Below are 12,406 nucleotides of genomic sequence, written 5' to 3' on the forward strand. Positions count from 1 at the left end.
CTTTACCTTTTTTCGCAAAAGTGAAAATCCTCTTCAGATTTATTTCAGTTAGTGAAAACAGGTACAAATTGTAGGTGTTTCATAAAAGCCAAGTGGCATTATGCAAACTTTCACAAAGTGGGGGATACCAGTATTAACAAGTGAGTTGTCTTTCTTCAACTTTTGCTGGGCAATAAAAAGATGTGTAAATTCTCATATATTGCATTATTTCTTGCCTTTTTTATAGTAAGGACTTTGAATTTTTTTTAAATATTTATTTAGTTTTGAGAGAGACATAATGCAAGCAGGGGAGGGCAGAGAGAGAGAGGGAGACACAGAATCTGAAGCAGGCTTTAGGCTCTGAGCTGTCAGTACAGAGCCTGACATGGGGCTCGAACTCATGAACTGTGAGATCATGACCTGAGCTGAAGTCGGATGCTTAACTGACTGAGCTACCCAGATCCCTTATAGTGAGGACTTTGAACAATTGATAATATAAATCACATCTGATATTTCTAATCAGACTTTACCCATTTTCTTTTGGCTCATTTACTTTAGATTAATTTTTAGCTATCGTTTCTATTTTGCAAACAATAGTAATGTTAAAGGTTATAAAACATTTGGAAGAGGCAAAAAAAAATTTTTAAAGACTGAACAATTTAACCATTTAGCAATAAGCACTGTTTTGAGGTTTTTCCATCTTTTTTCTTTTTCAAAAATTTCTAACATGCTGTTTGTATAATTTTGTATCCTGGTTTTTAGGTGGGTTTTTTGTTTTATGTTTTTTGTTTTATTTTTATTTAAATTCCAGTTAGTTAACATGCAGTGTTCTGTTAGTTTCAGGTGTACAATATCATGATTCAGCACTTCCATAGAGCACTCTGTGCTCATCAGAAGTGCACTCCATAATCCCCATCATCTATTTCACCCATCCCCCCACCTACCTTCCCTCTGGTAACCATTAATTTTGCTTTCTATAGTTAAGAGCCTGTTTCTTGATTTGCTTTTCTCTCTCTCTTTTTTTCCCTATGCTCATTACTGGGTTTTTTTTCACCTATCTTATATAGAATGAACACTTCTTCCTGTGGTTAAGAATTCTTTGAAATCCTGATTTTTAATGTCTGCATGTGGATATATGTATAATTTATTTAACCATCCCCATTGTTGAATACTATAATGAATATTTTTGTACATAAGCCTGTGGTCAAATCAATGATTATTTTCTTAAAATAGATTTCCAGAAATGGAATTACTGGGTCACAGAGTATATCTTAAATCACTGATACTCATTACTAAATTGTTTTCTAGAAAGTATCCATTTCATTATACCACTAACCAACTTTATGTCTTATGGATTTTTTAAAAACCTTAAGTAATTTAATAGGTGAATGATAGTATCTCATTATTGCCTTAATTTGCATTTTTCTGGTTATAGAGCTTTTGCTGGAATTTTGCAGAGTGAGGTGGTAGGAAAGGCTGCAGAGGTATTGATTTCATGATTATGAAGATACGAAGCATTTTCCTCCCGTGTTGGCTTTGGGCTTTGCCTCCTCTTCCTGATGCTACTGCACAGAAGAAAGCCGAAGAAAAAAAGAATGTGTGCTCAGACTTTAGAGTCCAGACTAGCTCTACAGGGATTTTAGAAAAGAACTTTTTGTGGCTGGCAGAATTCATGGTTCTGCCCGCCTGTCGCCATTGCACGTGTGGGGCTTCAACACACAGGCTGCTGTGTGGGTGTGTGCACAGGTCTATGACCAAAGTATTTGAAAAGAAACAGGTGGCTAGTTATAAATTAAGGATGCCAGTGTCTAACAACCACCTGCATGGACCACGCACAGAAACTGTCCCTAATACAAATGTCTCTGGGGTTCTGTGGTGGCGGGTCTCAGCGGGTTGGCAGTAAAGGTAAAAATCATTGCAGTGGTGTCCGAATCATTAACCCCACTAGGCCAGATACATGGGTGGAGCTCCAGAGTTGTTGAGAATTAATCCAATCTTTATCTCCTTCCCACAGCCTCCTAGTAAAAACTGTGCTTTCCCCAGTGTCGGGCTCAGTACATGGTACAATACTCAGCTGCTCTCCTGGCCTGGAAATCCATCTCCTTTTCTCCCTCACTCCTGACATCCCACTGGTCAGTGAGATTCCATTTTACTCAAAAATATCTCTGTCTTTCAACCTCCATGTTCTGGGAATATCGCTACTCCGATTCAGACTTGCACCTCTTTTCAGGGCCACTGCAAGGCTCTGTCCCTCCACCTGAGTTTCAGTGCCTTTCACTCTGGCTTCATGTTGACAGAGCTTTCCCACAAAATAAATCTGGCCATGCCATATTTAAAAACAATGCTTAGAGTTTGCCAACAGTTTTTCTGTTAATCCCTGACCTCTTAGCATGAATTGTAAGGCCTCCACCCTAGATGGTCTGTCTTTAAGACCAACTCACACTTCACCCCCGCCCCTGGGAAACCTTTTGCATCACCTCTTACAGGGCTGGTCTCTGCCTTCTCTGTGTCCCATGGGCCTCTTAAGCCTCTGGCACATATTTGTGGTTTTGAAATCAGTGTTTGCTGGAAATTATGATAACTTAATAAAAAATAATCCCTAGCATGCTTGTCAGACTCTTCTAAAATGCCTTGAACCAGTCATCAGCAAGAACCATCAAGGCACTCAGAAGGATTGGGTGAGAATCACTGTTACTTTGTGTTTTATGATAGAAAAAAGAAGGAGGGAGGAGGAATGAGTGAATTGAATATCAGTGGAAATGGCACTGTCAAAGCTACTGCAGTTACACAGTGATAAATGGAGGCCTTTTGGCTCTCTGCATGTGGAAATTTTTGTCATATGGTAGAGGAGCTCTTGCATCTGGGAAAATTCTCCATGAGAGAAAAAGGTGGTTTTTCTGCCCAAAACTCTTCTTTTTAAGCCAGAACTAATTAATGTTTCTTCCTATGGAATGTAGGTATCTTCCAGATAATACCTGTAAATCTATTTGTTCTCCTTCTTTGGGTTCCACTGTTCCTAAATGGGAAGACAACACTACAGTCCTTTTATAAAAGTGAAAATCATATAAGCACCCATAGGAAAATAGGAAACCAACCTGCTGGCTATGTCTTCAACCAATAGTAGGCACTAAATGCAGTGGAAATTTCAGCTGCTTCCTTTGATGTACTTACAACCTAGTTGGAAGAGAAAACACACATTCTAAAGTCAACTAGCAAACTTTCAAAGTAATAGGTTATAAAGTACCAGATGGTGTGGAATGGATGTCAATAAAAGCTGAGTATGTGTCATGCTGACTGTTCTAGAATGTCACATTAAAAACATTGGTCTCGGGGAAATAATGTTTGAGGAATCCTCCTTAGAAATGGTTCCTGGGGCGCCTGGGTGGCTCAGTCAGTTGAGCTTCTGACTTTGGTTCAGGTCATTGTCTCACACTCTATGAGTCCGAGCCCCTCATCGGGCTCTGTGCTGACAGCTCGGAGCCTGGAGCCTGCTTCACATTCTGTGTCTCCCTCTCTCTCTGACCCTCCCCCATTCATGCTCTGTCTCTCTCTGTCTCAAAAATAAATAAACATTAAAAAAAAATGGTCCCTGCTATTCTACAAAAAAAACTAGGACTCCTTCTATAATTCATATTTATGGGAGCTCTCAATCCTTTTGGGGCATATTTATTTCTCCCCTCTGCACTGTGCTTCCTGAGCCAAAGAAAGGCTGAGAGAGCCTGACTGAAGAGAGAGGTACAGTGCCAGGCAGTCAACCTTCCACCCTCATGAATTGCTGCCATTCAGCATACTTTCTTCTCTAATGGTTGCACCTCTCACCTTTTTCTTTCTTAGATTTGGGGACTTGGCCCTAACCCTCATTTTTCTGTAAGTCAACAATGTGCACTGCAGAGTCAGGAGAACTTTTGATGTAAATGGTATAATTTACCAAAATTACGCCACTCTCCCAAGACTGATAGGTACCTGATACTAAAATTAAACAACCCACCATCCATTGTCTCCTGAAATACTCGCTGTTGATAGGCTGTCTTTCCAGAAGACTGAATGAAGTTCTTCAGCAGCAAAACGTACATTGCCCGTTATAGCGCAGACCACAGGTGTAACTAAGTTGGCAGTCACGGGAGACGGTCACAGGCACTGAACAAATGCTGTTAGTACAAGATGACCACAAGTGCTTGGGAAGTTGGGAAGTTGGAAGTTCCCACAAGTGCTGTGGGAAGGATTACATTAATCTTGGCTCTTCCTGGTTATTACTACTGATAGCTTTCTTTATCATCTAGTGAAATCAGAATTAAAGTCTCAAATGATTCTTTCTTTAAACATCACTATCACATCATGTTTGCTCTTTTTCACAGGCACGAGTTGTTTTTGATGAAAGCGGTAGTCTTGCAGTTGCTGAATACTTCAGGTAAATAGTCCTTTCAATCCCATGCCATGAAAAATAGCAGTTGTAGCTTGAGGAAGAGTTTCACTTCTGTTTGAAATTTTGGAAAAAATTGATTTTGTACCTTCTATTAACCCACTGTTATAAACAACGTTTAGCTTCTAGTTAATCCAAGCGTCCAGAAAGTCTTCTGTTGGAAAAAATAGGAACACAAATAAAATATGGCTGAACTGATGATTTGAATCATACTGAGTAGTACTAGAGGGTTCTATGAGGTTGGTGCTTGGAACCCACAGCAGTGATTGATTTTTCTGTTGAAAACTTAGTGTATCCTTAAGAAACAAAGGTAGGGAGATTGCAGAATAAACCCATAATAAGACGAACATCATTTCACACCTTCTAGATTGGCAAGAAATAAGAAATGTGACAATAACCATGTGTTGTCAACCTGTGGAAAAATTGTTTCTCGCACACTTTAGAAAATAATTATCAAATTATTTTAATGGAAAATGAAAGCCATAAGAGAACAGAGTGATGTAGAGTCTTATGTGATTTTGTCATTTTGTTAGTTCTCGTGGGAGTCCTGGGGCACTGGCTGGCTATCAGGAATAAGTGTTAGAAGCGTTTTTAATGGCCACCTCCAGACCAGGGCAAACAGAGGAGAGCAGGGTAGAAATTCCTGGCAAGCTGCTCGCCTGTGCGTCTCTTTTACCATGACACCCATTTGGTGTCTTAAGGAAGAGTCAGGAACAGAGCAGGCCATGGGGACTAGAGAAGTAGCATAGAATGAGAGCCAAGGGCCTGGTCTTGCGAACAGAAGGCTGAATCCTGGAGCCAAAAAGGCAGACAGACAGACAAACATGCACCTTTGAAATAGCGTTTGGTCTAAAATGCAGCTGTAATTCCCCAAATCTGATGACAGTGGGATGAAATGATTCAAGATTAATTAAAAGCAATAGGCTGGATAATCGTATAGTCAGCACCTAACTTCCAGGCATAAGGAGTCATTCATTGACGAGGAGCAATTGGATGTTTTATCAGCCAAAGCAAGTGTAATAAGAAGTATATATTTATTCAACAGATTTATTGCATGTGTTACATGCTGGCACATCATTGTACAAGTGTATTCTTTTAGTTTGCTGTACATGCAAATTGAATGCAGCTTCTTACTGGTCTGTTTAAATCATCGGGCCATGCAATTAGAGGACCTAATCACTTAACAGCTCTCCTCAAGAATTCTGTTTCCTCCAGGGGTTGAGAACTGGGAGACAGGCAAAAGCCATCCTTTAAAATATTTTGTTTATGGAGCTGCCTGTTCCGAGGTTGAAATAGACTGCCTGACAGGTGTTCATAGGGTCAATACAAATTGGGAAAGTCTTCAGGTTGTACCTTTGATAGATCTAAATTCCATATATTCCATCTATCTGAGCACTGTGGAAGCACCATGTATTTGGCTAAGGATAATTTCTCTGAATTACCAGAAAAAAATAGAAGCTCAGCAGTTGCCTTGGTGTTGTGGTTGCTTCCGTGGAAAACAGCTGGCAACTTCTCTTATTTTTCTGGTCTTTTTAAATGGAATTGGGAAAGAAACCACTTCAAGGAAGAAACACAGCTTGAAGAGAGCTTTCATGTAGACTGTTGGTATAACCAGCAATCCTGACCTCCTATGTGAAATGCCATCATATGACATTTTTGAAGGATTTAATAAGCATCCATAATCTAACAAGCACCAAGGGCCAGCCCAGGGAAGTTAGTGGCCAGCTTTTGATATCTTTTATCTAGCTAGGTCCTGCTTTTTAGATAGTTTAAGGGCATCTTATGATTTTAAGGGATGCTGTGAAGAGATTCCCACACAGGTGCGTGGTCTCTCTCTCTCTCTCTCTCTCTCTCTCTCTCTCTCTCTCTCACACACACACACACACACACACACACACACACACACACACACACACACACACACACACACACACACTTCTGTTTCAAGGAGAGTTTCTCCTCTTGTAGCTGGGCCCCTGTGGGTAAATGAAGCTACTTACTGGCCACTGTCAGTAATAATAAATGATTATTAATACATTAAATGGGGCTGTGATACCCTCACAACTGTCTTGTGATAATCTGTCCCAAAACCTACCCAGAAGGAGACTATAGGTCTTGATATTTCCAAACATACTTTGTCACTATATCTTAGATTATGATCAGATTTAAGTTTTCATTTAACAGGTCTCCAGCATGTATGTTTTTTAAACTATAGTCAGCCTAATCTTTGAAATTGTATGTACCTTTGAACCTGCCCAGTAAAGTATCTGGTTTGTGTGGATTCTAACTCAGACCAGCTCACTTTTGGGGAACCTTGGACTAGGAAAAAACAGTGATCATACTAAGCATGGTTTTCATGCTAGAGTAGCTGTCCTGTTTTAGTTCCATGGAAAGTTATCTCATACTAACTGATTTCTACATCCCTTCTCCCTCAAAGAAAAATTTAGGGAAAACTTAAATCACTTGGGTTTTCTTTATCTTGTATATGCCTTGGCCTTGCTAAGGTCTAAGAAAGGTAATAGCCTTGGTGTGAAATTTTGAGGTGTGTTCTTATAACTTACTTGAATAATCTTAAGAGGTGTACTAAATAGTCTTTTTATCAGATGCATTCAAAGAAGCTAGGTCTGTAACTCAGGTTAGGTACACCCCTGGCAAAGGGCTGTAATGTAACATCCCACTAGGGACCCTCCCTGGAGGCCTGTTTCTCAGTCATTCTTATGTTGTTAGAATTGTTCTTATTCTATAAAATTTCCCTCACTTTAAACCTACATTTATATATTAGTTATCTATTGCTATGTAACAAATTACTCTCAAATTTGGCAGCTGAAAATAACAAATATTTGTTAACTGACAGAATTTCTGAGGGCCAGAAACCTGGGAGTGGCTTATCTGAATGATTCAGGCTCGGGATTTTTCACGAGGTTGCCATCAAGCTGTCAGGTAAGTCTGCATTTATCCCAAAGCTGCAGTGGTGGCTGGAAATCTGATTCCAAGCTCCATCACATGCTTGTTGGCAGGAGGCCTCCGTTTCTCACTGGCTGTTGCCCAGAAGTTTCCATTCCTTACTACATGGACCTCTCTATAGGACATCTCAGTGTCCATAGGACATGCATGCTGCCTCCCACCCCCAGAGGGACTGGTGCAAAGGAAAAAAGAGAGTATGAGCAAGTGAGAGAACATCCACGACAAAAGCCACCATCTTTTATAACCTAACACTGGGGTGATGTACTAGCACTTCTGCAAGACAAATTAACCCTGGTGTAGAGTGAGGCAGGGGAATACATAAGGATTTGAATGCAGCACATGGGGATCATTGCAGGCCATCTTGAAGGCTAGCTACCACAACCTAGAACCACTCTCCTTCTGCCCTAACAAAAGACAATGACAAACAGTAAGTCCATGGCTTTGAAAACAGAACCCTTGCCAGCACTGCCGACTTAAGAGCATCTGCTCTCACCAATAATTGAGGCCACTAGTCTGCTGGAAGGCCAGCCTTGCTAAATGGTGTCGTTAAATAAGGGAAGTGTTTTATTATACCAAATAACTTTGTGTTTGTAAAGTAAATAACTTTATATTTGTAAATAACTTTACATTTCATGGTATCCTTAAATAACAGAAGTGTTTTATTATAGTAAAATTTTCTGGATTACTCTCTACTTTTCTTAAGAAAAATGTTAGATGAAAGTCCCAAATCAAACAAGAAAACTCTTGGATTGGGGCACCTGGGTGGCTCAGTCGGTGAAGCGGCCAACTCTTGATTTTGCCTCAGGTCTCACTGGGAGTTCGAGCCCTGTGTGGGGCTCTGCTCTGACGGTACGAAGCCTGCTTGGGATTCTCTCCCTCTTTCTCTATCTCTGCCCCTCCCCTGCTTGCACTGTAAATCAGTCTCTCTCTCTCTCTGTCTCTCTCTCTCTCTCTCTCTCAAAATAAATAAATAAATGTTTTTTTAAAAAAAGAAAAACTCTTGGGATTTCCTTTGTTCCATTAATAATTATAAGTAGAATCTGTTTGTCATGGCAGAAGCCAGTATGTCACTGAAAGAAGGTCCAGACTTGCTGGAGAGCAAAGGTGTTACCAGTAACCTAGCTAGGCCTGCTGTATTCCTTATTTGTAACTTATCAGGAACTCTTGGTGACCAAGTTGTAGTGTTAGATTTATCTTTCCTCTGGTCTAAAATTGAAAACTCCACAATAGCAATAATTGAAGACTTTTTGGCTGATGCTCCCTGAGTTCTGTGCTTCAGTAGATGTTACCCAGCCAGCTGGACTCCGGATGTTGGGTTGTGTGGTAGCCACAGAGTTTTTCAACAAGGATCATGAGGGCCATAAACATTTTCTGTGTCATAGATTAATGTCTGTTGTAGTGGATTAAACTCCATAAGTTACATCACTCAGCCCGAAGAAAGTCAAATATTTTTCTCTCCTATTGTTTCTTTTCTTTAAAGATTTTTTTAAATGTTTATTTATTTGAGAGAGAAAGCACACTCACATGTGCAAGCCTGATGTGAGGCTCGAACTCAGAAGCTGTGAGATCATGACCTGAGCTGAAGTCAGACGCTTAACTCACTGAGCCACCCAGACGCCCCATCTCCTATTGCTTCTGAGGGAAAAAAATCAGTGCTTAAGCCGGTTGAGTATGTGTATAACTTTGAAATTTATACATAATAAACTGTTACACAATAAAATCTTTGTTGATTCTTTCTCCTGAAATATGTGGCCCAAAGAAAGATTCTGTACCAGTGGTGTCCTGGCATGAAGTGTTCTCAGCCTGTCTCCTTAAGTTGTATTCATTAAGATAAACATTTTTTCTCTTTTTTATTACTAGAACATCCAAACAGACATTGGCATGGATGTTGGCTTCAGTATAAATCCAGCCCGTGACATAGGCCAGGTATGTGTACCTGTTTTGCCTCAATCCCTTTTGTAAAAACCATAACTGCTCTGGATGTCTGTAGAGAAAACATTCCATCCAGCTTATTCATCATCTTATTTTTCTGCCCCTGAAGTCAGAATCTGTCTATCCAGGCCAGCCACAGAACTCAAATCTCTTATTGTTTAAAAAAGAGAAGGAAAAAAGGATGTTTTGAATTAGTGTTTGAAGAGACATACGGTCTGTGATTGAGGATCTTGAGTGAGGCAGAAGCGAGCCTAGAGGTGACAAAATGGGCCCAATGCCAGTGAGATCAGAAGTAGACTGTATGTGGGGCACCTGGGTGGCGCAGTCGGTTAAGTGTCCGACTTCAGCCAGGTCACGATCTCACGGTCAGTGAGTTCGAGCCCCGCGTCAGGCTCCGGGCTGATGGCTCAGAGCCTGGAGCCTGTTTCCGATTCTGTGTCTCCCTCTCTCTCTGCCCCTCCCCCGTTCATGCTCTGTCTCTCTCTGTCCCAAAAATAAATAAAAAACGTTGAAAAAAATTAAAAAAAAAAAAAAGAAGTAGACTGTATGCTAAGTGTGAAGTCTTGGGCACATGATGGGCTGTAGCTTTGAGGAGTTTAAAGTTGGGTTGGGAGCACATCAAATCATCAAATAATTACAGCAGTTGTTATTAATAGGTCGCCTGTTTTGCCCACAGACATTTTTTATTCAAATTTGAAATAATTGACAAGATTAAAAATTCACCATCATCCTTATATAATTATTCAAATGTCTAGCATCTCTTGGAAACAGAAAATTTACCAGCACTGGAGCTGCATGTGCCTAAGGAAAAGCAGTTGGCTGCCTTTTTAGAGAATCATGCACTCTGTGATTCTAGGACTCAGGACTCAACTGGAAGCTTCACTCACTTTCTTTACCAGTGGGCAATTCAGCTCATTACTACCTCCAGTTCAGAACATAATTTGAGGTACTCTCCAATCATGACATGTGTCATTGGAGAATGGGAAGAATATATGGGTTGGAGAAGTCAAAGTGGGCTTCTGGGAGGCAGTGCATGTGGATGAAGTAGTCAAGGAATGAACAAGAGGAGAATGGAAGACATCTCCCTAAAGAAAGACATGAAATTCAGCATAGTTTGTGTTCATGGCTGGCTGGTGGCAGGGCAGGGAAGGGGGTGTGCTGATGACAGTGGAGAGTACCTGTGTCAGAGGAGCGGAATGTGAGGCCCCAAAGACAGGCACCTGCCTTCATAGGTGGAGGTGATGTGGCCTGGGGTATGGTCTAGAGTTTTAGGAGGATTCATCTAACATCATGTTAGAGAAGAATCTCCCTGTAGATAGATACATGTGAGGGTAGAGAGTGGGACAGAGAAAATACGGCCACAGCAAGGAGGCAAACAAAGAGGAGACCCAGAAATCAGAAAGATGTGTGGAAAGCAATTTTTCCCACAGGCTGACATCTAAGAATTGGAGCATTTTAAAGCTGTGTAGGAAGCTTAGCACACAACAGAGTTCATGTCACAGGCCAGGAAACAAGAGTGCAGAAATGTGAAGCCAAGCCCAATATGAGCAAGGATGGTGAGATGAGATGCAATGAGGGAATTCTCAGACCCTGAGAGCACTTTTCAGTGTGCTGGAGTCTGTGGATAGGTCAGAGGGTTCCTTCTGGCTCATAGACAGAAAAAAGGAGGGCTTTTGGGCCATAGGCTCTTTGGCGCCTCTTCTAAAGCTATACTTTTACTGCCAAATTGAGATTTACACTCAAGTTTTTGACTTTGAATTTAGCGCTGATTAAGATGTTGTAGAAATGCTTTGAGGCAAACTTTTAAGTAAACTCTCAGAGACATCTTCCATGACATGCTGAAAACCCTCTTATACTGTATTTTAACAATTCAAATAAACAGCATGAAGTTGAAATGCTACTGTTGATTGTATTTTCTCATATATGGAAATTCTTCCTCCCTCCCCAGATTGAAGGTGCATTTATTCAAGGCATGGGACTTTATACAATAGAGGAGCTGAATTATTCTCCTTAGGGTGTCCTATACACTCACGGTCCAAACCAATATAAAATCCCTGCCATCTGTGGCATCCCCACAGAGTTGCACATTTCTTTATTGCTTCCATCTCAAAGCTCAAATACCCTGTAGTTGTTGAAGGTAAGTTGTGCTTGATAAATACATGCATGTTTATGTGATTTGTAGTAACTGTGCAGGGAACTAGCAGAGGTTCCTTCATTTCTTGGTTGTTTGGGTTTCTACCAGGCTTTTAGAAGAAAAAGCTCTATTAAACATTTTAATTATAAATTAATTTAACAATTTTATAGTTTTTTTAAATACTTCAAATCTTGGAGCTTAACATGAACTATTACCATCAGGTTATATCTGATTTTTCATTTTGCAGTAATCATCTTTTTTTTTAATAATTTTTTTTTCCAACGTTTATTTATTTTTGGGACAGAGAGAGACAGAGCATGAACGGGCGAGGGGCAGAGAGAGAGGGAGACACAGAATCGGAAACAGGCTCCAGGATCTGAGCCATCAGCCCAGAGCCCGACGCGGGGCTCGAACTCACGGACCGCAAGATCGTGACCTGGCTGAAGTCGGACGCTTAACCGACTGCGCCACCCAGGCGCCCCAGTAATCATCTTATATCTATATATGCTTTCTCCATTTGGGATAATTTCCTTAGGATGGAATCCAAAGAATGAGAATACTAGACTAAAATGTTAAATTACTTTTTTAAAGGAAAATGTTACATATATTTTAATATTTTATATGTGCATCTATACACATATTTGCCTATAGATGCACATATATGTATATATACATATAGATGCAGAGAGAGAGAGAGAGCCCTACTCTAGTTGACTTGTTTCCTTTCAAGGGTCTAGCAGAGTCTGGGATATTCCTGGAATGATCAGTATTTTTTGCCATTCATGACACAATGCAGCAGGACAAGAGAGGGCCCTGTTTGGACCATTGAAGCTCAGTAGTCCACTGACCCCAGAGAAGATTAGAATAGTCTGTGAAGATAAATTCACAAAAATGGTATGTTATGTTCTGTTCATAAAATTATGAATTTTTGCCCCCGTCCTTATGGTCAAGTTTTATTACCCCACCATGGCGGTTTT

The sequence above is a fragment of the Felis catus genome, chromosome C1, assembly GCF_018350175.1.
Source record: "Felis catus isolate Fca126 chromosome C1, F.catus_Fca126_mat1.0, whole genome shotgun sequence".
NCBI classification, from domain to species: Eukaryota; Metazoa; Chordata; class Mammalia; order Carnivora; family Felidae; genus Felis; species Felis catus.